Source organism: Capricornis sumatraensis, chromosome 1 (genome assembly GCF_032405125.1).
Source record: "Capricornis sumatraensis isolate serow.1 chromosome 1, serow.2, whole genome shotgun sequence".
Classification (NCBI taxonomy): domain Eukaryota; kingdom Metazoa; phylum Chordata; class Mammalia; order Artiodactyla; family Bovidae; genus Capricornis; species Capricornis sumatraensis.
The window spans coordinates 81,161,127-81,189,014 of NC_091069.1; the positions used below are offsets into that span (position 1 = coordinate 81,161,127).

General features: G+C 45.9%; 1 long non-coding RNA gene and 1 other non-coding gene across 2 annotated transcripts; both read right to left on the bottom strand.

The window, feature by feature from the left end:
* Window positions 1-18,663: 18,663 nt before the first annotated feature.
* Window positions 18,664-27,387, bottom strand: LOC138090381 (uncharacterized). Its single transcript, XR_011145871.1, has 3 exons — window positions 26,993-27,387; window positions 24,743-24,805; window positions 18,664-19,261 (listed from the first exon to the last, which is right to left on the bottom strand). It is a non-coding gene; the product is annotated as an uncharacterized lncRNA (long non-coding RNA).
* Window positions 26,891-26,983, bottom strand: TRNAI-UAU (transfer RNA isoleucine (anticodon UAU)). The gene is given in 2 exon segments: window positions 26,891-26,926; window positions 26,946-26,983. It is a non-coding gene; the product is annotated as a tRNA-Ile (tRNA).
* Window positions 27,388-27,888: the final 501 nt, after the last annotated feature.

Consider the following 27,888-nt stretch of genomic DNA (forward strand, 5'->3'; position numbering starts at 1 on the left):
CTGGCTCAATGGGTGGAGGAGAGAGAGGAAGCACAGGAGAGGAGGGGAGGGAGGGCTATGGAGAGATCTAAGGAGGAAAAAGGAGAAAAGAAGAGGGACAGAGAAGAAGTGGGGAAAGACACACCACACAGAGCAGAGCAGGGGGTCAGGAATGTCTTGGCCCGAGGTGCGGCCCCCACAGGTTCCCAGACTCATTGCCGGCAGGCAGCCGGCCTAATGGAGCTTGGGCAGGCAGCCCGGAAGCTATGGCATCCCATTCCTCCTTTCTCTCCTCCCAGGGTTAGTTTTCAGCAGACTCTGAGGACCCTTGGGGGTGTGGGTCAGGAAACACTGGGGGCTTTGGGCTGATGGGGGAGACTAGGGGAAGGGGCAGCGGCTCCATTCAGTGCAGAGGGTCAGTGGAAAGCGGATGGGGGGTGCGGGGGGCTGGGGAGGGACCCTCCAGAGCCTTGGGAAGAGTAAGGCTTCAGCCAGGCTTCTAGGGGAGTCCATGAGAAGGGGCAGCCGTATGAAGTACTATGAGCCTTCACACAGCTGCTCCATCCACGGGGCCTCCATCCAGAGAGCCCGTCAGTAGAGCTCTAGGGATGGGGAATGACCCCCTCATTATCTGGCAGAAACGGTATCTTTCATGTCTATTGTACAGACGTTTCTATGGGGCACAACTGCAGTGGCATGAGTCTGGGGGAGCCGTCCTTGGAGGACCCCTGAGTATTCAAATAGGCCAGAGGAAATGGTAACCCCCACCTAGAGAGCCTTCTGCCTTCACTGGGCTCAGGCATTCCTGCCCTACTAGTGACTGTCACACCTGCCCCAGGGGCTTGGCCAGAGATGGAGAGCTTTGAAACAGGAGTGGGTGAAGAATCTGCTTCAGGCAGCCACCGGCTTCCCGAAGATAGTGCCTACTACCTGGGCTCCTTGAGAAATCTGGCCCAGGTGCCCAGCACAATAGACCAAGAAACCAAATTTCGCAAATGGTTATAAGCAGGTGTGGAAGGCATGTTGCCTTCTGGAGGCCTTCTGTCCTTGGCAGGGGCCCATGCTCACGTCCCCCACCCCCTAACTCCAGGAGTGATGGGAGCCATCACTCGCAGGGCTCCCCAACCCCCACCCCTAAAAACAACATGGGCGCACTCTGTCTCTGCCCTGGGACTCCCCGGCTGTGGGAGCTGACGTGTTCTCTCTTTGCTGAAGCCTGTTTGAACTGGTCTTTGGTCACTTGCAGCTGACACCCCAGGCTAATGACTGACTATGAGACATATTGCAAATTGAAGAACTAAATCAGAGTGAGAATGAGTCTTTCAAGGGTCAGAGTTCTGCAGAACTTCAGGAGAGAGGCAGGGCCCTGCCAGACCTGTGCAGGACAGCTGGGGGCAGCAATCACACACACACACACAGTTACAGAACACGCAGATGCCCTGCCCCTGGGATCCGCGCTCAGCACTTGCACAGGTGACCTCTAACCCTGGACGCCCACTCTCCTGGGTAACACCATTCAGGCCCCACAGAAATGCTTCTCTACATCATTCAGATTAGGTCCTTGAATCAAAGGAGGCTGTGTCTAAATGCTAGACAACATGTGGGCTGTGCTGCTCCTGACATCAGAGATGGACGCTGCTCTGGAGTATAGGGAGGGCTGGATGGTCGAAACACTTAGGTAAGAGAAGAGACACATTGACTGATCAAATCCTTCCTCTCAGAACAAGAATGCAACAGAAGTAACACATCCCAACAGCAGCAAGCATGCATTTTCTTGCTTCACTTTGTGGTTCTAGAGGCTCGTAAATTAATACAGCAGTTGTTACCCCTGTAAATGGCCACTGAGGAACACTTTCCAATTTAAATAATTAATATTTCTCCTACATTTGTACATATGCAGGTCAAGATTTAACACACATGCAGTGTGATACTGATTCTTTACCTTGGCAACTAGACAGACATGGTACAACCCTACAACTGTGAATGATTATATTTTCATAAAAATATCCACTAGATTTAACTAAATTTTCAAACTCTTTATTAAAATTCAGCTATAAATATTTCATTAAAATTTTTGCACATATTAGATAAAATGTAATAGCTATACTATTAGTTATATTTGCCTTTTAATTTTAATAGATCAATGAATATTAGAAAAAAGTAAAACTTACACAAAAAGGCATTTGAAGTTTTGCTCTCTTTCAAGTTAATTTGCCTTTTTTATTAAAATATCTGTCATTTTTCTTTCACATTTGTTATCTGTTGCTATATAACCAATCCTAAAACTTAGTAGCTTAAGATAAACTTTTTTTCTCTCCTGCAGTTCTGTGAACTGGCTGGCTCAGGGGTCGCTTGGAAAGGGGGTGTCTCTTGTGTGGGTGCAAATGGTGACAAGGTCTAAAGTCCAGTGCAGCTTCAGCCAGACCATAAGTCCAAGATGGCAGCATCTTTACTCCCACATCAGCTGGGATGGCTGGAACAAGTGGCGTCTGGTTGACTATGTACCTGGTACCTGTCACCTGTCACCTGCCCACATGGCTAGCGTGGCCTCCTCGGAGCACGGCAGTCTCAGAGGAGTCAGAATTCCTACATGATGGCTGGTTTATCCCAGAATGAGCATCTTAAGAGACCCAAGCAGAAGCCCAAAGGCTTCCTGTGACCTGTCCTCAGAAATCACACAACATCACTGTTACTGCTTTTTACTGGTAAAAAGTGAGTCACAGGGACAGCCTCGATTCAAGCCAGAGGACTACACAAGGTCATGAAGACTGGAGATGTGGGTCACTGAGGGCTGGTCTCGAAGACTAGCTACCGCAGTCTGCCCTCTGGCCTCCAGTGAGTTACATCCTTCACACTCATTGTCTAAGACCCCCAAAGTCTCATCCATGAATGAGACTATGAGGCTTAGGTGTGATTTGAGGATCTGTGAACTAAAGAGACAAGTTATCCATCTCCCCAAACCCAACACACAAAAGGAGGTCCGCACAGGACAACTGCAATAGACACCCTCACTCAAAAAAAGGAGGAGAAAGTTGCACAGCTGCTGCTGCTGCTGCTGCTAAGTCACTTCAGTCGTGCCCGACTCTGTGTGACCCCATAGAGGGCAGCCCACCAGGCTCCCCCGTCCCTGGGATCCTCCAGGCAAGAACACTGGAGTGGGTTGCCATTTCCTTCTCCAATGCGTGAAAATGAAAAGTGAAAGTGAAGTCGCTCAGTCGTGTCCGACTCTTCGCAACCCTATGGACTGCAGCCTACCAGGCTCCTCCGTCCATGGGATTTTCCAGGGAAGAGTACTGGAGTTGGGTTGCTATTGCCTTCTCCGAAAGTTGCACAGAGCAGTTTGCAAATCAAGCCAGTTCATTGATTAGGGCCTGGCCCTGCGCTCTGGGAGTGACTCTCCACTCTCTGAGTTATCCTTCCTTTTCCAAAAGAAATAGTTGGTGTTTGCAGCTGACTTCTCAGCCTGCATCCTGACCATAAGAAAAGGTCTCTTCGGAATTTCCTTGGTGGACCAGTAGTTAAGGCTCCACCCTTCCAATGTAGGGGATGTGGGTTCAGTCTCTGGTGGGGGAACTAAGATCCCACATGCCATGTGGTATGACCAAAAATATTTATTTTAACTTAAAATAATTTTCTTAAAAAAGGTCTCTCCACTTGGAACTCTCTCTGTCCCTTTTAATCCAAGCTGAAAAAATTCTATTAAACATCTGTGCCTTTATATATCAAATTATAATCTAATCCTTTAAACAAAAATGTGAACGTGTTAGTTGCTCAGTCATGTCTGACTCTTTGCAACCCCATGGACTATAGCCCACCAGATGCCTCTGTCCACGGAATTCTCCAGGCAAGAATACTGGAGTGGATAGCCATTCACTTCTCCAGGGGATCTTCCCAACTCAGGGATAGAACCTGGGTCTCCAGCAATGCAGGCAGGTTCTTTACCACTGAGCCACCAGGGAACCCCCCTTTAGACAAAAGGCACACCCCAATAATCTCCAAAAGAGAGCCCTTCCTATCTGAAGTCACCTGTGAGTTTGCTGTGGGATTTTTAGTGCTGTTCTTCAACACAGACCTCCCTGGTGGCTCAGATGGTAAAGCGTCTGCCTACAGTGTGGGAGACCTGGGTTCGATCCCTGGGTTAGGAAGATCCCCTGGAGAAGGAAATGGCAACCCACTCCAGTACTCTTGCCTGGAAAATCCCATGGACAGTGGAGTGTAATAGGCTACATACAGTCCATGGGGTTGCAAAGAGTCGGACACGACTGAGCCACTTCACTTCACTTCTTCAATACAGAAGACCTAAGAGGTAGATCCTTGGCATTCTTAGAAGTCCTTTTGTCTACCCAAAGGGTCTAAAGGCATGGCCTTCCATATTTTAAAGGGTCTCACAGCCGTAACAATGACTCTGCCTGAGATCATATTTCACTGTCAGCACCCTGTACGTTCTCTCTGCTCCGAGACTGTTTCTTGCTGTTCTAGCCTTTTGCTGGCTGGAACAATAGACCTGGCTCCTTCAGTTCAGTCGCTCAGTCATGTCTGACTCTTTGCAACCCCATGAATCGCAGCACGCCAGGCCTCCCTATCCATCACGAACTCCCGGAGTTCACTCAGACACTCAGTTCACTCAGTCCATCAAGTCAGTGATGCCATCCAGCCATCTCATCCTCTGTCGTCCCCTTCTCCTCCTGCTCCCAATCCCTCCCAGCATCAGAGTCTTTTCCAATGAGTCAACTCTTCACATAAAGTGGCCAAAGTACTGGAGCTTCAGCTTTAGCATCATTCCTTCCAAAGAAATCCCAGGGCTGATCTCCTTCAGAATGGATTGGTTGGATCTCCTTGCAGTCCAAGGGACTCTCAAGAGTCTTCTCCAACACCACAGTTCAAACACATCAATTCTTCAGTGCTCAGCCTTCTTCACAGTCCAACTCTCACATCCATACATGACCACAGGGAAAACCATAGCCTTGACTAGACGGACCTTAGTCGGCCAAGTGATGTCTCTACTTTTGAATATGCTATCTAGGTTGGTCATAACTTTTCTTCCAAGGAGTAAGCGTCTTTTAATTTCATGGCTGCAGTCACCATCTGCACTGATTTTGGAGCCCCCAAAATTAAAGTCTGCCACTGTTTCCACTGTTTCCCCATCTATTTCCCATGAAGTGATGGGACCGGATGCCATGATCTTAGTTTTCTGAATGTTGAGCTTTAGGCCAACTTTTTCACTCTCCACTTTCATTTTCATCAAGAGGCTTTTTAGTTCCTCTTCACTTTCTGCCATTAGGGTGGTGTCATCTGCATATCTGAGGTTATTGATATTTCTCCCAGCAATCTTGATTCCAGCTTGTGTTTCTTCCAGCCCAGCATTTCTCATGATGTGCTCTGCATATAAGTTAAATAAGCAGGGTGACAATATACAGCCTTGACATACTCCTTTTCCTATTTGGAACCAGTCTGTTGTTCCATGTCCAGTTCTAACTGCTGCTTCCTGGCCTGCATACAGATTTCTCAAGAGGCAGGTCAGGTGGTCTGGTATTCCCATCTCTTTTAGCGTTTTCCACAGTTTATTGTGATCCACACAGTCAAAGGCTTTGGCATAGTCAATAAAGCAGAGATAGACATTTTTCTGGAACTCTCTTGCTTTTTCCATGATCCAGAGGATGTTGACAATTTGATCTCTGGTTCCTCAGCCTTTTCTAAAGCCAGCTTGAACATCAGGAAGTTCACAGTTCATGTATTGCTGAAGCCTGGCTTGGAGAATTTTGAGCATTACTTTACTAGCATGTGAGATGAGTGCAATTGTGTGGTAGTTTGAGCATTCTTTGGCATTGCCTTTCTTTGGAATTGGAATGAAAACTGACCTTTTCCAGTTCTGTGGCCATTGCTGAGTTTTCCAAATTTGCTGGCATATTGTGTGCAGCACTTTCACAGCATCATCTTTCAAGATTTGAAACAGCTCAACTGGAATTCCATCACCTCCACAAGCTTTGTTCTTAGCAATGCTTTCCAAGGCTCACTTGACTTCACATTCCAGGATGTCTGGCTCTAGATTAGTGATCACACCATCATGAATATCTGGGACGTGAAGATCTTTTTTGTAAAGTTCTTCTGTGTATTCTTGCCACCTCTTCTTAATATCTTCTGCTTCTGTTAGGTCCAGACCACTTCTGTCCTTTATCGAGCCCATCTTTGCATAAAATGTTCCCTTGGTATCTCTAATTTTCTTGAAGAGATCTCTAGTCTTTCCCATTCTGTTCTTTTCCTCTATTTCTTTGCATTGATCGCTGAAGAAGGCTTTCTTATCTCTTCTTGCTATTCTCTGGAACTCTGCATTCAGATGCTTATATCTTTCCTTTTCTCCTTTGCTTTTCACCTCTCTTCTTTTCACAGCTATTTGTAAGGCCTCCCCAGACAGCCATTTTGCTTTTTTGCATTTCTTTTCCATGTGGATGATCTTGATCCCTGTCTCCTGTACAGTGTCACGAACCTCATTCCATAGTTCATCAGGCCCTCTATCAGATCTAGGCCCTTAAATCTATTTCTCACTTCCACTGTATAATCATAAGGGATTTGATTTAGGTCATACCTGAATGGTCTAGCGGTTTTCCCTACTTTCTTCAATTTGAGTCTGAATTTGGCAATAAGGAGTTCATGATCTGAGCCACAGTCAGCTCCTGGTCTTGTTTTTGTTGACTGTATAGAGCTTCTCCATCTTTGGCTGCAAAGAATATAATCAATCTGATTTTGGTGTTGACCATCTGGTGATGTCCATGTGTAGAGTCTTCTCTTGTGTTGTTGGAAGAGGGTGTTTGCTATGACCAGTGCATTTTCTTGGCAAAACTCAATTAGTCTTTGCCCTGCTTCATTCCACATTCCAAGGCCAAATTTGCCTGTTACTCCAGGTGTTTCTTGACTTCCTACTTTTGCATTCCAGTCCCCTATAATGAAAAGGACATCTTTTTTGGGTGTTAGTTCTAAAAGGTCTTGTAGGTCTTCATAAAACCGTTCAACTTCAGCTTCTTCAGCGTTACTGGTTAGGGCATAGAGTTGGATAACTGTGATATTGAATGGTTTGCCTTGGAGACGAACAGAGATCATTCTGTCGTTTTTCAGATTGCATCCAAGTACTGCATTTCGGACTCTTTTGTTGACCATGATGGCTGCTCCATTTCTTCTGAGGGATTCCTGCCCGCAGTAGTAGATATAATGGTCATCTGAGTTAAATTCCCCCATTCAGTCCATTTTAGTTCACTGATTCTTAGAATGTCGACGTGCTCCTTAGACTTCCTCTTTTCTGCTCCAAAGCTCCTTGAGTTCATCCCTACCTTTTCCCGTTTTCAGAGTCAGCTAGAAGAAGCCAATGGGCATTTTCAACCTTCTGCACTTTCAATCTTCTGCCTGGAAATCACTTCTTAGGTACCCTTTCTTTTTTCCCCTTTCTCATGTAAGCCTTCTGAGTGACTATCTTGAAAGTGAAAGTCGCTCAGTTGTGTCTGACTCTTTGCAACCCCATGGACTATACAGTCCACAGAATTCTCCAGGCCAGAATACTGGAGTATGTAGCCTTTCCCTTCTCCAGGGGATCTTCTCAACCCAGAGATCAAACCCAGGTCTCCCACATCGCAGGTGGATTCTTTACCAGCTGAGCCACAAGGGAAGCCCAAGAATACTGGAGTGGGTAGCCTACCCCTTCCCCAGTGAATCTTCCTGACCCAGGAATCAAACTGGGGTCTCCTGCATTGCAGGAGGATTCTTTACCAACTGAGCTATCAGGGAAGCCCGACAGACTGTCTTAGGTCCCCTCTTCGCCAATCTCCAATAACAGTTTCTTTACTGTTCCAAGCTCTCAGGAACTCCTCAGCACTCTTTAGCTTCTGCTCTCTGGTGGTCTCGAAGTAAACCACAGGCTTTAGGGGTTTTGTTACATTACTCAGGTACAGCACTGAGGTGCCCAGTCTCCAAAGAAGGCCCCATGAACAAGACCTCTGGTATGGTCCTCCCACACTGAATCTGACCTGTGACCTGTGACTCATGCTAACATGTGGAATGCACTGGATATACACTGCATAAGTTTTGGATGTAGTCTTTAAGGGGACTGGCAGTTTCCTCTTCTTCTTTTTTGAAATATTCCCTTCTGGGAGTCCTCAGCTGCCATCTGGGAAGTCAAACCACCCTACTGGAGAAATCACATGGAGAGAGCGGCCCCAGTGGGGATGAGACTCTCAGAACTGTCTAGGGGAGCAGCCAGGGATGAAGGCTGATCCTTCCACTGGAGGTCCAGACTCACAGCTCTGGTGTGGAGAGGGTACTGACTGGGTTTGGGTCCTCATTCTGTCCCTTTCTAACCTGGAGGCCTCAGGCAACTTGCTTAATCCTTTTGTACCACAGTCTCCTAATGTATAAAAATGGAGATGATGATGATGGTGAAAAAGAGCAAGATGAAGGTGATGACAGTTGTTGGAGGATTAAATGAGTACTGCGTGAAGTGCTAAGAACAGAGCCTGGCTCACAGGAAGTGCCTATGTCAACATTTGCCAACAGAGGAACAAGAGCCAGCCTTGGGCAAATGCAGAGAAACTGAGACCATCACCCAGGGCCAGTGTCCTGCACTCACATAGGACAAGGGGATGGGGAGAGGTCCTGAGATCTCAGGCAAGGCTAAAACTTGATTTAGCTTCTGGAGATGAAGGCAAGTCTGGCCTCCTTCCCAAAACCATGCTAACCCTCCCACCCCCACACACACACTACAGCAGGTACCAAGATCAGAGCCATATGAAAGTCCATTCCCCGAGAACAAACACCCTCACGTTAGGTCAGTCAGTCTGGAAACGGGACCGTTCTGCAAGGCTCGGCATGCACGTGGTGGGGATTCCCCGCCTTGTGACATGTCTTGTGGAAGTGCATCTACCTGTGTGGAGGAGGTGTCTTCACATCTGTCGGAAAGCCTGTAGCAGGTCCTGCGTGTCTGTGAGAAACACAACAGACTAGCCAGTGGTTACCTGCTCTGAAGCCAGACTGCCTGGGCTTGAATCCCAAGTTTACCAATTATTAATATCAGCTTTGTGACCTTGAGCTGCGACCTCTTTGTGACTCAGTTCACTCATCTGTTAATTGGGATAAGTAACAATACCTACTTCATGAAGTTGTTGTCATCCTCTTGTATAGCATTAGATCAATGCCCAGAGTGTAAGAACTTTCTAGTAGTCTATAATTACCATGCATAACTGTATATCACGTCTACAGATACAGAGTCAAGTACTTCTACAAAAAGGTTTAAGGGTGTCTATATGTCTTTGGGTAGGAGAATATACCTATCTAGGTGAATGTGTCTCTTTGTATTTCCTTCAGTGTGTGAACGAGACCTTTCTGCATGGCTAGTGATCATAATGGCTGGCATTTATTTCGTGCTTACTGTGTCAGGCATTACCCCAAGAGTTCTACAGGTATTCACATGGAAACACACGTGAATGTGAACAGCTGAGCACTTTTGCAGACACATGTTGGTAAACACCTGCAAGTATGGCTTGTTAGCCTTGCCTGGTGAGACCTCCTTCCTGAGTGAGCTGTGTGAGGGATGAAGACTCCCACCAGCGCCTGCCTGCCCACAGCATTCGAGTTGGGGGCAGAAAATCACACCCACCACTCACCCCCTTCCCCAGGCTCCTAGTTAGCTTGAATCCTGTTTTCTTTCCTCCAATAGGAGAGGGTGATGGCGGAGTCTGGAGAGAGGCCCACCAATCACAGCCTTCCTCTCATCCTATGCCTGCCTTGGTCTTGCCTTGGCCCCAGGGAGCGCAGAAAGGATTCCTGCTGGGCTGAGCCATCTTTTCACATTGTGTGCTGTTTTTTTTTTTCTTTTTTTTTCTGTTTTTATTTTTTTGCTGAGTGGCATCTACTTCTGACTCACTGTGTATCCTCCCTAAAAGGACAGAGTCTAACACGAGCAAGATAGTGAATTATCCCCGTGGAAAAAGCCTTCACATTTTACCTGTTATGTATCCTTTGGGTCCATTATCCAATGTTGTTAACATTTCAAGCATAAAAGGATATTTGAAAATCTATGAATGTGTTTTTCTTTCTTGCCTTTATAAATACATGACCTTCATCTTCCTTAGCCCGAGGCATCCTCTCTGCCTGAGGAGAGATGAGGATGGAGTTTTGACACAAAAAGCACAAAAGAAAAATGCTGTAATGTTCGGCATCTGACCTGCAAAATATGATTATGTGGTAAGTCAAAAGTCTTCTAAGCCATGCTATGCTCTTGAGAGCATATTTTCTGGATGCTTTCATTTCTCTTCTTGGGTGTGATCAAAGCATTTTATGTAAGGGATGCCTGGGTGAGAGGAGGAAGTCCCATCTGCTTTGCTCAATAGAGGGGCCCTGGTGACAACCCTGCCCATCTCCCAAGCTGCTCTGAACCTACCTGCCTCTGTCTCCAACACCAAGGCTCCGGGTAAGGCAGAGGAGCCTGGGAAGCTCAGCTTCACAGGCCAGCCTCAGTTTCCACAGGCCTACCTACCAAGCTGTGAGCCTGCAGGTCACCCAGGGTCACGGCCACTCAACAATGAGATGCCACAGGAAGGGAGGGGGCACCACTGGGTCAGTGAGAGGCCCTGTGGGAGGCAGCCAGGGGCACCACAGGGGCTCTGGATGAACAAGCGAGACCAGACCATGAGTTACAAACTCAGCAGGGACAAGCTACCTTGCCTGGAAACCAAAGGACACCACACCCCAGGATCCCAACACATGGCTGCTGCCAGCTGTCACACAAGCTGCCCTGTCTGTCCACACACCTCCACCTTGCATCGGTGGGAGAAACTTAGGAAGTGTTCAGTTTGAAAACAACACTTTCTCTAAGCAGAATGAAAATCACTTAACAGGACAGGCTAAACTCTCAGGTCCCAGGACGTTTAAATCAAGTGGGACATTTCATTGTTTTTCTCATTGCTTATCAGATAGGAGTTGGGGGAAAGGCCAGATTAATTATACAATAAATAAACAAATGACTTTTTACTCCGCACAGAAGAATTGAAGTGTGAGCGATATTATCAACCCTAGTACACACACACACAAATAGAGGAATTTCCCCATTCCCACTGAAGTGCCAGCTGGCCTGTGCAACTGCAGATCATGACCCAGGCAGAGAAGAGGTCCTGGCCTCCTCCAGGTGGGGTGGGACGGGTTGTGGCAGAACGGTCCCTTCACCCCAAGTGCCCACATTAACCTCCTTGGGCTCACACACAACGGGACTCAGCCCCCTGGCCCCTCTGTGCTTTTTGGAGAGAAAGAGCAAGGTTTTAATTCTCCTTCCAGGCCCTTCCCACCCAGGGCATTTGGGCTCCTGGCCCTGGCCGCTGTCTCAGAGGCTGTTCCTATCCCTCCCACTTCCTCTGGGAGGTGGGAACGTGGGGTGTGAACTGAGTAAGGCCCAAGCTCCGGCCCACCGGAACAAAGAGCGCACGTGAGAGGAGCGATGCTGCCACCTGCTGGAGTCCAGAGGGACAGCATGAGGAGCGGTGGTCCACGGCCCCCGGTGGGCCACCGCAGAGCCCTGGCCTCGGATGATTCTTTCCTTTTTCCAGAACTGTATCTCACTTATTCCTCCATTTGGTCATCTGGTTTGCAATGTCAGTCATCCCATTTTATGGATGAGGAAACTGATACCCAAGAAAGAGCAGAATGATCTCTGACATCATAAGACGAGGATGAGTTGACGACAACATTTGACCTCCAGCTACCCAGCCAAGAGCTGTGTCCCCAGCTCAGTGCTCAGACCAGGCTGTCCTGGGAAACAAGAAGAGCCCCCTTAGGAACAAGGTTGATTGGGCCACCCCAACATCCAGGGAGAGGGTGTAAGGGAAGGGGGCGTGTACATGTCCCTGCTGAGACTAAAGCAGCGGGTAGTAATAACGACCCTGGAATAGCTCAGTGCCTGATATATGTCTACCGCGATACATTGCTTAAGGACTCACACACACCTGATCACACAAATCGTTTCAGCCACTCTGGCACCATTTTCTGAAACGCCGCAGGAGCATGCTGGCTACTAGGACCAATGCCTGTCCTGATTAACTGGGCTCCTCCGTATCTCAGAGGGCCCACCCCACCTGCATGGTCCCTGTTCAGAGTTCTCAGTTTCATGGCCTCCCTGGTTCCCCAGTCCTCAGGATCTGGAAACCAGCCCTGCATTGCTGCTGGTGGGCAGGACTCCCCAAGTCTCAGAGTGTCCACCAGAGTACCCACACTTGGCTCGGCTATGCCTGAGGACACTTGCATCTCAGACTAGCTGACTAGGGTGCCGAGACTGTGGCCAGAGTTGGTGCTGCCATGCCCCAGGTCCTCCCCACGACAGGGCCAATTCCCCCAGGCCCTCTGCCCCAGCAAGAAGGATGCTGGCCCCTCTGTCTTTGTCCTGCCGTGAGTAACTGCCAAATGGGGAGACTGTTAAGCCCAAATAGCCTTGAAAGGCACCACCCTCAGGTAGCCACACCAGCCCTCGGCTCCATCTCAAAACCACAGCACTAATTGAAGTTTCTCTGAGGTGGCTGAGAGGACAAATTATGAAGCCATGAAAACACAATTGAAGAAAAAGAATGGGGAGCAGATATCAGGAAGGGCAATGACTTTCCTGGCAAAGTTTATACAGGGAAAGACGTGACTTAAGAAAACGCTGAAACTTCTGTACACCCAAAAATCTCCAAATAAAAGGCAAGCAGGACTCAGGGGAAGAGTTTTCCATACCCTTAACACATTTTTCCACCTATGTCTTTTAACATCCATGCTGCCTTTTTGTCGGAAACATTAGATTGGGCTTTTATCTATTAAACAGAAGTTTACTTATTTTGAAACCTTTGAATTTTGAAACTTTGAGTATATTACCTAATGACTAAAAAAAAAAATGGCATCTTAAATATAAATCCAACAAAATATTTTCACTGAGTCTACACGAACAGCTGATGAATGAAAATTTAATATTTAAAAACATTCCTGGTGGTCCAGTAGTTAGGAGTCTACACTTTCAATTCTGGGGTCTGGGTTTAATCCCTGGTCAGGGAACTAAGATCCTACAAGCCGTGTAGCCATCCAAACATAAAAATCCTAACGGAATTTCTGCCCCAGCCCCCAGCTCAGACAACTGGGAATGGCAGAACTGCAAAAGTGATTAAGTTTGTCTCCAACAGCCCCCCTCTGCTTTCTGCTCCCTGTTCCACTTCTAAGCACCCCTCTTTCCCAAAGCGCCCCAGTGCCTTCCCTCCCTCTTCGCCACCCTCACAGTCTGTTCTCAGAGCAGCTTTGCTAAACTGACGCAGGCTGGGGGACTGAGGAGGGTGGGGACTGACAGGTGGCCCACTGGGGAAGCATTAAGGAGCAGGAGGAAAGCTGGGCAGACACTGAGTTCAGACATTACTTTCTGTTCTGACATCGACCCTCCCGCCCAGCCCACTGCTGAGCAGCTGTGCCTGTGCTCATTTGCCCAGTCACGTCCGGTTCTTTGCAAACCTTTGGACTGTAGCCCGCCAGGCTCTTCTGTCCATGGGATTTTTCAGACGAGAACACTGGAGTGGGTTGCCATATCCTAAGCAGCTGATACATAGCAAAACCTGGCTTTCTGGCACTAGTGTGGGATTTGAAGAAGAATTAAAAGTTTGTCTCAGTGATGTTGTCTTTTGATGCGAATCTCGAAGGCCTGAGCCCTGGGGCAGAGCCTTGGATGAGTCCTTACATAGGAAACAGGTGATAACAGATCAGCTCGCGAGGGCCAGCATCCTAGGAGCCGGTTTCCCAAACGGCAGGGGCAGCCAGAGGACAGTTGGGATCTTTTGTCAGCAGGGGGCTGACAGGCAGACGACTGGGGGTCATCCCTGGCCCCAGCCCAGGCCTTCACTGGACAGAACAGTCTGTAGGTTGAGAAAAGTACCTTCTCTCTGCCCAAGCCCTACCCCTGCACCCACCATGGCGGGGCGAGTCCCCTTTCCCAATGTGCTTTGTGCACACTGGGAGGTGATTTGGGTCAGTGTCCCATTAGTCCCGGGAGACAGTCCCCGCCCCTTCTCCTGACAGCTGCGCTCAACTGACACCCTCATAGCCATGACTCTGCACTGGTCCAAGCCTTCTCCTCTCCAGACCTCCTGACCCTCCCTCCCCTCTCTTCTTGGCCTGCCAGAGTCCAGGAGAGGCAGAAAGCTCTGCACAGGCCCCAGGTTGCCCAATAGGCTGCAGATAAAATCAAAGCTCAGTGGCTGGTCCCGCTCGAGTGCCACTACTAGGGGGAGCCCTCTGCCACAGGGGAGCCCTCTACCACAGAGCCACAGCGCCACCTGGTGGGAGAGGGCCATCAGCGCAGCTAGGTCAGGGCCAGCCCAGACACCTCTTGGGTGCCTCTTCCTTTTCAGTCTAGTCCCTGGGATTCTTCCCTAGATCCCAGGAGAGCCCTGTCCTGAGAGCTGATGGATGACTGTCAAGCTGAGGTCCCAGCCACCTCTCTGACACACACACACACACACCCATACACATAGCAAAACACGAGGAAAGGGCCTGGGCTTCTGCGTCAGGCAACTGTATCACTCCCATCTCCACCGGTTGGAATATGTCTGAGCTCAATCACGTAACTTCACAAGCCTCAGTGTCCTGCCTCTAAAATGGGAGCAATATAAGGGCTGCCGAGGAATAGATTAGATAACAAAGGCCCTACAGCAGCGGCCAGATTATTGCAAGTGTTCAAAAAATAGTGGTTTCCTTTCCTATCTGTTTGGGCTCAGTGCCTAGGAAACCTAGACTTACCCAAAGGCGGGGCCAAGGAGACAGCCAACATCCAAGTCTAGGACAGGAAACATTTCTATCTCAGCTCCTTCAAGAAGCCATTCCAAGCGATTCCGTCGACTGCCATTTGCCTCTCTCTGAACACGTTCAGTTGAGGGTGACTGACCCACCTGGTTTTCCAGGGACTGAGGGATTTTCGGGAAAGAGACCTTAGGTGCTAAAACTGGGGTGTCCCAGGCCAGCATGGATGCACTGGTCACCTAGTGCTTACCTCTTCACACAGGCCAGTTCTAGGGCTTCCCAGAATCACGGGCTATCGCCCAGGAATCTGCATTGTAGCATCCCCAAGGTGATTTTCATAAACACCAAGTTGGACTTCTCTGGCGGTCCAATGGTTGAGACTCTGTGCTCCCAAGGCAGGGGGTGTGCGTTTGATCCCTGGTCAGAGAGCTAAGATCCCACACACCCAGCTAGCGGCCAAAAAAGAAAGAAAGAAAGGGATAATGGACTTATAACAGACCAAAGGAGGGAGAAATCCAAGTCCTTGGTTATTCTAAACACAAGTCACTGTCCGCACCCGCTTTGTGTTTTCTCATCAGCTTCTGGTGGGAACGCTACTCATCAGCTAGACGGGAAGCCACCTGAGGCACGGCACACACTCAGTGACAACACCTTGGAAAGACTCCAGAGAACTGTCTGAAACCCAGGCTCCAGACCCGAATCTGCTCAGTAATCTAGCAGCAACAAGAGCATGTTTTCTATGCAACTTTACACCCATGTATTGCCCCTCTACTATCTTCCATTCATTCACTCATTCATACATTCTTTATCGAGTACCTATTAGCTCAGCACAGGGGGAGTTAATATCCTAATGGTAGGAAATAAGCAATTGCCACTTCACAAAATAACTTAAGATTTTTTTGATGTGAACCATTTTTAAAGTCTTTATTGAATTTGTTACAATATTGCAGCTGTTTCCTGTTTTAGTTTTTTGACTGCAAGGCATGTAGGATCTGTAGCTCCCCAACCAAGGATTGATCCTGCATGCCTTGCACTGGAAGGCCAAGTCTCAACCACTGGACTGTCAAGGGAGAAAGTCCCTAAACACAGTGATTTTAGATAGTAGTGAATTCAAAGGCACCCCTGAGGAGGCGATATCTGACTGAGCTCTGCAGGTTATAGAGCCAGCTCCCTAAGATTTGGGTGAAGATGTTCCAGTAGAAGGAATGGCTGTTACAAAGGCTTTGAGGCACAAACAAGGGACAGAAAGACTCTATGGCTGGAACGTAGTAAGCGGGGTCAGAGTGCTAGGAACTGAGGCTGGAGAAGCAGGCAGAGTCTGATAAAAACAGCTGGGGCCTTTCAGACCACTGTAGGCCTATGCATCTTGTTCTGCAGGCACTGGAAAGCCATTGGTGGTTTTAAGCGAGGAAATGACAGGATCTGATTTGTGTAATTAAAGGCCCATTTGGGCTTCAGTGTGGAGAAGAAACAGGAGAAGGCTAAGAAGTAAAGGCAGGGAGTCAGTTTAAGAAGCTACTGCAGAGTCCAAGCAGAAGATAACAGAAACTGTGGATGGAGAGAAAGGCAGGGCCCAGTATACCGAGTAGAGGGAGATTCTGGACTTGCTGATGGATTAGATCTAGGGGGAGCAAAAGGGGATGATGAAGGCTATTACCTAAGCTTTTCACTTAGAATCCAGATGAATGGATGAAAGGACCATTTGTGGGATGGGAAAGACTAAGAGAGCAGGTTTGGGAGGAAAAAAAAAAACCCAAGTGTTGTGCTTTGGATGAGTCACTCAAGTGGAGGTGGCAAGTGTGCTGGTAGCGGGGCCTTGGCTCTGTGCAAAGGCACAGCGGAGTATCTATGAACTTCATCCCCAGGCCAGTTTAAGAGCTTGAATGACTGGATGCTGCCATTTCCCTCAGAAAGGAATTCTTATTAAGAAATTTGAAAAATCAGTCATCAATATAAAAGGATGTTTTGTACATAACATCCATAATAATTGCAAGAGTCAAAATCCCTTTTGGTTACAAGTGAAAAACTCAATCTAACTGGCCATCGCAAAGGGGCACTTTTTTAGCTTGAACATTCAAACCACGGAAAGAGAATCCATGAAGCTAATCTTCAGAATCAGAGACTCAAACATTAGCAGACCTCTTTTATTATTATTAATTTATTTTTATTGTTGGCTGCACTGGGTCTTTGTGGCTTCCTGTAGGCTTTCTCTGGTTGCGGCGAGCAGGGGCTACTCTTCATTGCGGTGCACGGGTTTCTCAGTGTGGTGACCTCTACTGTTGGAGAGCACAGGCTCCAGGTGCTCAGGCTCAGCAGCTGCAGTGTGCAGGCTCTAAGGTGCCTGGGCTCAGTAGTCGTGGCTCACGAGCCCTACAGTGTGGGCTCAGTAGCTGTGGCACGTGGGCATAATTGCTCCATGGCATCTGGGATCTTCTCAGACCAGGAGTCAAACCCACTCCCTTCACTGGCAGGCAGCTTCTTATCCCCCATTCCTTCCCTGGTCGGGGAACTACGATCCTACATGTTTTGCAGCCAAAAAAACAAAACATGAAACAGAAGCAATATTAAAACAAACTTAATAAAGACTTTTTTTAAAAAGACTGAATATGTCTACTCCTTTCATGAATATTTGAAAGAAAGTCATATATCCCTCTTCAGCCTGCTCTTCTCTGGGACCCATATTCCTTGGAGTCTCAATCCTAGTCATCACTGTTGGCTTATTGTTATGGGAAATAAGAGGAACATCTAGGCACTTGGATCATTAAGGTCAGGAGTCGTCAAAGGCTCCGTGGGGAAAGGCAGGGAGCCAAAAGAGGGGGACAGATCCTCACCCCACCAGGCTTTCGGGGTTCTGTTTCCAAAGGGCCCGCCAACCAACAGGGAACACAGAAACACTTAAAGAGAATTCAGTTTTACAGTTTACATTAAAAAAAACAAAAAACAGACAGCAGCAGATTAATAAATTTAGGATAAAAAGTTGAAAGAAGGCTAAGCGGAAATGAATGCAAAGACCAGGTATGAAGGGAAGGGTGTGTAATAAAAGTTAGAGAAGGAAATCTACTCATTAACCAGAGTATTTAAAAGAACGAAATAGTTAAGACAGAACAAATTTTTAAAGATAAGAATAATTAGGAAATATGAAGAAAATAAAATGATAATTGGCTAAATAAAATGATTTTTTAAATGATTGAATATTATAAAACTAAAAGGCTCAACAGAGATGGGTTACGCTGAAGGCAGCAGGGCAGCGTCTAAGGGTCAGAAGGTGGAATCTTGTGGACTTTTTCTAAGCCTGGGTTCTCTCCAGGGCAGCCCTGTAAGGTGAGGTCCTCGGCCAGCCATGCCTTATGTCAGGGCCTCCAGTAAATGCCACTTCCTTAAATAACCACTGGGGAGAGGCACTAAGTGGTGTCTCCCCTGGAACTGGAACTGGAGGACATGAAAATGCCCCATATAGCATCACTTGGCCCAGGTCCTTCAACCATTGCTCTTATGATGTGAATTCTAGTGGCGTCATACACATGGATCATCATATCATAAACCCTCTTTAAAGATAATTTTACATATATAATTTTATATACATATTATGCTTAGTTGCTCAGTCGTATCCAGCTCTTTGTGACCCTTTGGACTGTAGCCCACCAGGTTCCTATATATGTTATATATATGTATGATATTACATTTTATATATAAATTACTATATATAAAATTAAATATAATCATACATATTTATATTTTATAAATATCCAGTCCTCAGACCAACAATCCCACATATAGAATCTATCTCAAAGATAAAATAGCAAAATATTCAAAACTTTGTGAACTTTATTGCAGCATCATCTACAAAACCAGGAGACTGAAAACATCCAACTGTTCATGAGTAGAGGACTGGCTGAATAAACAATGCTACATCCACAGGAATAGAATACTATGCACTGTGATAAGGAGTGAGGAAGAGTCCTATTTACAACTTTGAAATAATCAGAATACACTACCTGTGGAATCAGCAATGAATATAAGAGCTTTTGAAAAAAGAAGGAGAGGAAGTGGAATACAAACACAGACGTGTCTTTGTTTATGTTTTTTAAGAATAAATAATGGAAAGATATATCAGTTCAGCTCAGCTCAGTTCAGTCGCTCAGTCGTGTCCGACTCTTTGCAACCCCATGAATCGCAGCACGCCAGGCCTCCCTGTCCATCACCAACTCCCGGAGTTCACTCAGACTCATGTTCATCGAGTCAGTGATGCCATCCAGCCATCTCATCCTCTGTCGTCCCCTTCTCCTCCTGCCCCCAATCCCTCCCAGCATCAGAGTCTTTTCCAGTGAGTCAACTCTTCGCATGAGGTGGCCAAAGTACTGGAGCTTCAGCTTTAGCATCATTCCTTCCAAAGAAATCCCAGGGTTGATCTTCAGAATGGACTGGTTGGATCTCCTTGCAGTCCAAGGGACTCTCAAGAGTCTTCTCCAACGATGTATCAAGAAAGCAATTTTTAAGTTATCACCTATACCAAAAAACAAACAGGAAAACAGCATTAGGGGACAAGGTTTAGACTTCTAGGAATAAACCTTGTTTTGTAGTTTTGAGTTTAGAAGCATGTAAATATTTTAGATAAATAAAAAGAAAAAAGGGGAGGATATATGTATACCTATGGCTGATTCATGTTGATGTATGGCAGAAACTAACACAATATTGTATAGCAATTATCCTCCGATCAAAAATTTAAAAAAAGAGATTCCTAAAAATGTAAAACAAACTCAATCAAAAGGTATTTATTGAGTATCAAGTTGATAGCATAGCCACAGAGAAAAATTACTTTCAGCTTAATACTTCAAATACTGTATTTTGAATATGAACTAAGGACAAAAGAAATCACAAAGGAATCTTAAACTGTAAGCAATAATCTTATTATGAGAAATAACATATAATAAACTATTATGTGGTATGATATAGCAAATAAATAATTATGTAAGAGTTGTAAAGAACTAGTATTTTTAGAGCAAGAGAAAAGCAGTACAAATATAAAATCAAAGTGTATAAATTCTGTAATCTTACATTTGAATTGGAAATATCACTATAAACTCGAGCTTTATTTTTCTCTCTTTTTTAAAAATATTTATTTATTTATCTAGGCTGCACCAGGTCTCAGTTGGATCTTCACGCAGGATCTTCGATCTTCATTGCGGGATATTTAGTTGTGGCACGCAGGATCTACAGTTGTGGTAAGTGGGATCTAGTTCCCTGACTAAGGGTCAAACCCAGGCCCCCTGCATTAGGAGTGTGGAGTCTTAGCCACTGGACCACCAGGGAAATCCCTACTTTTCTCTCTTCAAAAAAATATGCATGTCCTAGTTCTGTCTCTTGGAAAAGCTTGGAAATATGACAACCACAGAGTAGCAGTAAGGAACTCTAGCACACAGATTGTGCTCACCTAAATAACATTTCCCACCAAAAAGAACCACGCTCTTAGGAGAAATGGCCAATTCCAGGATTGAGAGAAGACAAGTACAAAATGCACTTTGAAATGTCTTGTTATGCCAGAAACATATCATATCTCAGACTTAAGATTATGTCACAAAGACCTAGGAGCCAACTTAATGGGACTTACCCTGGCCAAATATGGGACAAATTAAGCATCAACAATGGTAACAGGGTCAGTTATAGAATATAGGGTCAGGTAACAGAATCAAGAGTTCACAACAATTGTAAACATTTATAAGGCCAGTAACAGGGCCTCCAACAACATGAAGAAGGAAAAGATGGAACTAAATGGTGAAACAAGAAAATCTATCATTGCAGTTGGTTATTATCATGCCCTTCTCTCAATAATAGCTAGAACAAGTAGGCAGAAAAGTCAAAGATATGGAACGTTTGCAGAACTCTATAACCAATTTGATACAATTGATATCGACAGAACATGCTGCCCAACAGCAGCAGTCTACATTCTCTCCAAGTGCACCAGAATCAGATGAAAATCAGGAAAGCAATAGAAAAAAAAAATCTATGAAACAAAAAACTAGATATGTGAAAAGATAAATAAAACTGGAAAACATCTTCTGAGTTTCATCAGGACAAAAAAACACACAAATGATCGATATCAGAAGTTAGAGGGGACATCACTACAGATCCTAAAGACAAGAAGTAAATATTATGAATAACTTTATGCCAATAAATTCAACAAATTTAATGAAATAGATACAAACTTTTCTAAAAGACACAAAATGCCAAAACTCATTTAAGAATAAATAAATAACCTGCATAGCCCCCATATTTATCAAAAAAAAACCCACAAAAACAAAAACTGAATTTGTGGGGTTTTAAAAAATTTTTCCTACAAAGAAAACTGCAGGCCCACAGTACTTTACTAGTGAATTCTGCCAAATATTTAAGGAAGAAATAATACAACATTATAACACTGAAAACTATAAAACATTGTTTAAAGAAATTAAAGGCCTAAATAAGTGAAGATACACATCTTATTTATGGAATCAGAAGGTTCAACATGGTTAAGGAGGCAATTCTCACTCAACAGATTCCTTGTAAAAATCCCAGGATATTTTCATACAAATTGGCACACTAACCCTAATGTGTGTATGTGTATATATAGTGTTATGTGCTGATTACTATAATCATATAAATATATATAACTTTATATGTGGTATGTATGTATTTGATTACGGTAACCAATACGTGACACCACACTGACATATAGCTCATAAGATAGAATGAAGTCCAGCAAAAGACCAGTACTGCTGCTGCTGCTGCTGCTGCTGCTTAGTCGCTTCAGCCATGTCCAACTCTGTGCGACCCCACAGAGGCAGCCCACCAGGCTCCCCTGTCCCTGGGATTCTCCAGGCAAGAACCCTGAAGTGGGTTGCCATTTCCTTCTCCAATGCATGAAAGTGAAAAGTGAAAGTGAAGTCACTCAGTCATGCCCGACTCTTCGCGAACCCATGGACTGCAGCCCACCAGGCTCCTCCATCCATGGGACTTTCCAGGCAAGAGTACTGGACTGGGTTGCCACTGATTGCCATTCTTGACAAGCTATGAAGTCAGTTCAATCAGGAAAGGGTATGCTTTTCAACAAATGGTGCCAGAATTGGATATCCATACCCCAAAAAAGAAAAATTTAGACCTCTATTCACATCATACACAAAAGTGAACTCCTAAAGGTAAGAGCTAAAACACAGTACAATCTTGGTGACTTTGGGTTAAGCAAAAATTTCTTAGCTGTAACACCAAAAGTATCACCCATAATTGAAAAAAATGGACAAATTGAACTTCATCAAAATTTAAAAGTCTGCTTTTCAAGAGACACCATTTAGAAAAACAAAACTCAAATCACAGCTGAGAGAAATTGTTTACAAAACATATACACAACAAAGGAATTATATCTAGAATATACAAAAGTCTTATAACTCAATAATAAAAACATGAATAACTCAATAAAAAACAGGCAACAGATTTTAAAAGATAATTCACCAAAGAAGATATCTGAATATTTAACAAGCACTAGAAAAGCTACTCAACATCATTAATGCAGTTCATTGTATGTCAAACATACCTTTTTTAAAAAGCTGTGAAATAAAAAACTAATTGGTCACCTATGGGAATTGTTAGAGCACCAATAGATTATTCTAAAGATTAGTAGAAAAAGCAAGCATCCAGCAATATTATCTAACCTTTTCTATGTGAATTGTGCTTTAGGAAAACCAAGCATTCAATGGAAAAAAAGGTTTTTTGTTTTTTTTAAGGTATCACAGTCACAAATACAGAGGGAATAATAGAATTAGAAAACATTATTGAATAATCCTTAATATAATAATAAAGCTAGACAGAGCATCAACAGCTGCTAAAATCATTAGGTCAGAGGCTGATGTGGCATTTCGTAATGCATGGACCAGGCTGACCACACCTGAAATCGTCAGTAAAAGCAGAACAACCAGCCATTATGTACTTGCCCTCTTGTGATACAATAGTATATAGTACCACCTATAATCTTCTTTTTTTAATTGAATCTTAATATTACCAAGCTTCTAGATCTAAATGTCAGGGGGACTGAAGAACTTTTGAAATGATGCCTTGTTATTCAATTAGTCAAATTCTGTGGGAAATTCTATAGATCAACAAACAAATATCAGGGAATTCCCTGGAGGCCCAGTGGTTAAGACTCCAGGCTTCCACTACAGGGGACACAGATTCAATCCCTGGTGGGACAACTAAGATCCTACATGCTGCAGGGCCAATAATTTAAAATAAAATAAATAAACATCATAAAAGAGAATGGGTAATTAGTATAAACAAAAAAAGAGAGACAGATTTAGATATTTAAGATATATTGATCAAATTTAGTGTGTGAACCTTGCTTGGCTCTTGATTCCAGTAGACCAATGGTAAAAAATATCTTTCAGAGCTAAGTGCAGACATTTGAACACAGACAAGGTGTTAGATGATGTAGGGGCACTATTATTAATCTTGTTTGGTATAATAATGATACTGTGGTTATGCTCTTTTAAAAAGTGGCTACCTGTTGGGTATACAGAGTGAGGTATTTACAAGTCAAATTAAACTATAGCTGGGATTTCCTTTAAAATATTTTGGTGACTATGATAGGGGAAATTGTTGTGAGAATGGGATAAATGACAATTCTCAAAAGTAGTGATGGATGGATATATATTAAATATATATATATTCTCTACTTTTAAATATACTATTTTTTTCTACTTTGGATATGTTTGAAATTTTTCATAACAAAGAACTGGGGATTTTGTTTGTTGAATTTTAAATAGGTTGTGTTCACACAGGTTATAGCCATCAGGTTGAGTTCAGCATGAGTGTTCCCTATCTTTACCCACACCCTCAATGACTGTCGGTCACAAATGAGAGGAGTGAGTCAGTGGTGAAGAAAACAGCAAAGCAAGTGAAGTGGGGAGACCAGTGGCAGCTGGTACCCACCTCTGTGTTTGGGATGAGTGGGGAGTTATAGGACTGTGACAAACGGAAGATCACAAACATGCTCATCCAAAGGGGAGGAAAATGTTGGCATGTGGGAATAAGGGCTCGGGATGGACAAGTCTTCTAATTTTTCATCGAAAACTTGAAATCTAGGCATTACAGTAAAATCTCCGGATGTATAGGCAAATGATTATAATTTTTTCAACATTTTACAAGTCAGCGCTAGAAATGCAAACAAAACCTGTCTGGAGGCTAGATTTGTTCCACAGACTGCTGTCTTATGATCTCTGACACCACACCATGTAATGCATTATGTAGTAATGCGTTAATAATCGGATGATATTCTCAGCAATTGAATCACAGGGCCAGGACGACTGAGGCTGTGCATATCCGATATGCCCAGATTCTTTATATGCAAACAGCTGTCAAGCCAGGCACTGACCACACTGAACTCTGAACTGAACACAGGCTTACAATTATCTCTATCAAACTGCATCTTGTCACTTGTCAGAAACATTTGTCTCTTATTCTAGCTTCAAATTCTACTGAATTTGCACTCCCTTCCAGCTCTATCACACACAATTTTAATTAGCCTGTTCAAAGCCATCTACAAAGTTAATGTCAACCTGTGTGTATGGTTCAGTGGAGTTCAATGGGTGGGTCAGGCTTCCCTCCAGCTAGACGTCTACAGATATTCAGCTATAAATTCACCCTGCCTTCTGAGTTTATCCACCTCATATTTATCCATCTTCCTCCCTGCATACAGGTCTAATCCACTAGTTTTGTGGTGACAGGAATGCCACCTCCTTATACCTGTATATGTAGTACTTTATGGTTTTTATAGCATGTTTCCATAATTTTCTGACTTGATCTTTATCACTCTTCACAACCTTTAAAAGTCCTATCAACTTCACATTAAAGACACTGACCTACAAATCTGCCAGTGGTCTATTTGTTTGTTTGTAATCCATGAATACTCTATCTGGTGATTTCTAGCTTAAATAGAACAAAGACAACTAATTTAGCTTACCTTCCCACTTCACCGCGTCACCAGAAAAAGAGTTCCCCAAACCACCATCATTCCAGCAATAACCTGAAGGAACAGTAACAATATTTAAGAAGAAGAATGTTCTAACCATTAGAGTTGACAGAAAGTGGAACACATCACCTTGAGAAGAAATGGCATGCTGATGCTAACACTTTTCAAATAGGAGCTGGGGTTTTGTAGAAGGGATTCCCAATGTGGACAGGTGGTTGGGCAGAATGATCTTTCTTTCATTTATTTCTGTCCACCTTGGGGGCCCACTCCATGCTCAACTCTTGGCTGAGCTCTTGGAAATATCTGACCAGTGCTTGCAATGATAACCTCTGAAAGTTAAAAATTACACACTTGGCAAATGTGACTGTTTTTACGCTTTGTACATTTTAACATTAATATCCTTTTAAAAAATTTTTCAGCAAATGTTTTTAAAATGCCAGCCTTTTCTCTATTCAAAATTGAGAAGAATCCATACAATGCAATATTATCCAGCCATAAATTAAAAAAAAAAGAAAGTACTGATACAAGGTAGGACAGGACGAATCTTGAAAACATTGAAAGAAGCCAGTCACGAAAGACCACACATTATGATTCCATTCATATGAAGGTCCAGAAAAGGGGAAATATAAAGACAGAAAGTAAATTAGTGATTATTTAGTGGTGGGGTGGGGTCATAGCTGAAGGATACACGATTTCCTACTGAGTTGATAAGAATGTTTTAAAATTGACTGTAGTGATTGATGGTTGCACCTATCTGTGAAAGCACTAAAATCCACTGAACTGCAAACTAAGTGGGTGAATGGTAGGGTATATGAGTTTTATCTCGATGAAGCTATTTTTTAAAAAATAACCCAATTTTTTGTGTCGGGGTGGCGGACAGATATTTGTTTCCAGGCTGGCTAGATTTCTAAAGGGGAGCCCTCACCATCTGCAGAGGATGAGCCTGTGAGCGGAAGCGTCTGGTCCAGCCAGGTTAGGTGACGTGGGAAGACTTTCTCACATTCCAGGTGGTGTGGGGCTTCCCCTTCGGAACTGGGGGCTGGGGTTAGCAGTCGAGGAGACAGACAAGAGCTCCGCCCACTTTCTCAGAGCTTTCTAGGTCTTTCTTCTCAGCACTCCTGGTAGTATTTCCATCCCAGGAGTTTACTAGCACACCCCATAAAAACAGCTGAAAACACGCGTATGGGAGAACGTGTCCGGGAGGCCTCTCATCCCAGCTACTCTTGGTCTCCACTTCGCCCCACCTCCCGGGGATGTGGGGCGCCCCCCACCCACCCATCCGCAGGCAAAGCGGCCCCCGTGCCTCAGGGGTGCGTTCACGTGCTGGAACATTCCAAATCCAGCTGGCAGATATCCTGCTTAGAGGGGGTACTTCTGAACATGGGGTGTGCGGCGGGCAGGAAAGGGTATCCCTAGAAAACGTCTGTTCTCCCGTCTGCCAGCGAATTCCACCCGTCCTGTCTGACACCAGGGAGAAGGGGCACAAATAGGGAGGAAAACGCCCAGGCAGTTTTCCCAAACTCCGCAGATCCGCCCAGGGAGGCCTGGAGGCCTGAGGAGGGGAGAAGGGCCCGCCGTCTAGGGGCTCTAGATCCGAGGGAGGGGCGACGACTAGTTAGTAGTAGTTAAAAAGGAGGACAGCGACCGCTCCTGCTCTGGGCTTCGCGGGAGTGGTCGCTCGGCTCCCGCCCCGCCACCCAACGCGCACCCCGCCGCTCCTGGTCCTGGGTGAGGGGCAGCGCCCGGGAACCGGCTCCGGGAGCTCGGGCAAGCCCCGTAGAGAGGGCGCCGGAATTTTCGATGACGAGACCCAGGTAGGGCTCCATCACCGGTGCAGCGCCCCTGCGGTCCACATCCCCGGTACCGGGATCCAGGACTGGGTGCCGTTAAAGGAAATGCCTAGGGAGAGGGAGCAGCAGGTAAATGTCCGGGTTCGGGCGGCTGGATGGTTCGCGGGGGCAACAAGCAGCTTGGAAAGCAAGTAAGAGGAGCGGATACGAGCGGCTTCCTGCCTGCAGCGGAGCAAAACACGCAAGCAGAGCAGTCAAGAGACAGGAACCGAGGAGTGTAGAGAGACTGATTCGTTTCCTTGAGCACGGAGGTAAAAGTGGGGAAACGTGCGGGTATCCAAAAGGGTCATGCTCCAGGTGAGGCTCGAACTCACAACCTCGGCATTGCTCTGCATGTACTGCTGTATAAGTACCGCGCGCTAACCGATTGCGCCACTGGAGCTCTGCTTACCCCGCCTCGCGATGGCTCTATCAGGGTTTACTCAGGCCCCGTGCGGGCCTCTGCGGAGCATGCGCACCTTCGGCTCGGCACGGCGGGAACTAGCCGGGGCCCCGAGACCCCGCAGCTTCCGGTCCAGCAGCTCCCGGCCGAGTTAAGGCGGGGAGGCTGCGGAAGTCTCCGTCTGGAATGGCGGGGTCGTGTGGCAGGGCCTTGTGAAGAGCTCAGCCCGCCTCCCTGAGCAGCGCGGGAGGAGGAGCCCTGGCCGCGGCGGTCTGAAAACCACCTCCGAGTCCTCGGTGTGGAGCTTCGCCTGCCGGGAGCAGACCCCGCGAGGAGCCGGTCTCACCCAGGAGACAGGCTGCGGCCGGCGGGCGGGCCCTGTTGCGAGGGATGGGGCGGCCTGGGCTCCGGGGCCGTTTATGTCCCGGACGACTGTCCCTGCCCCCTGCTCCAGCCTGCCTGGTGAGCGGGAAGACTCCACCCCCTAACCTGCGCTCCCTGGAAGTCGGTGGGAGCCGGGAAACCCGCGAAAGAGCGAAGCCGGTTGAGGCTCCAGAGAGTGCCGGGGCTGAAGTGGCCTTCGAGCTTCCAACACCGGACGGGGCGGGGATTTTACCGTCAGACCCTTGTGTCCGGAAGGCTTTCTACTGCCCCTTACTCTGTCCTGAGTGGGGTGCTCGGGCACTCAGGCTGAAGAAGTGTCCCCGAAATCTAGTCAAGCCACGGACGTTCCGGGGACACGATGATAGCCCGAGTCTTCAAGAGGCTGCAGCCTAGGTTCCACGTCTTTTGTTGGGCCACACAATGTATGTTTTGTTTAAAGCGAGTTCCTAATATGTAAAATCAAGAGGTCTCATACAAATATCTGGATATCCATTTCTATTTTTAAAGCGGAAAGTGTAAAC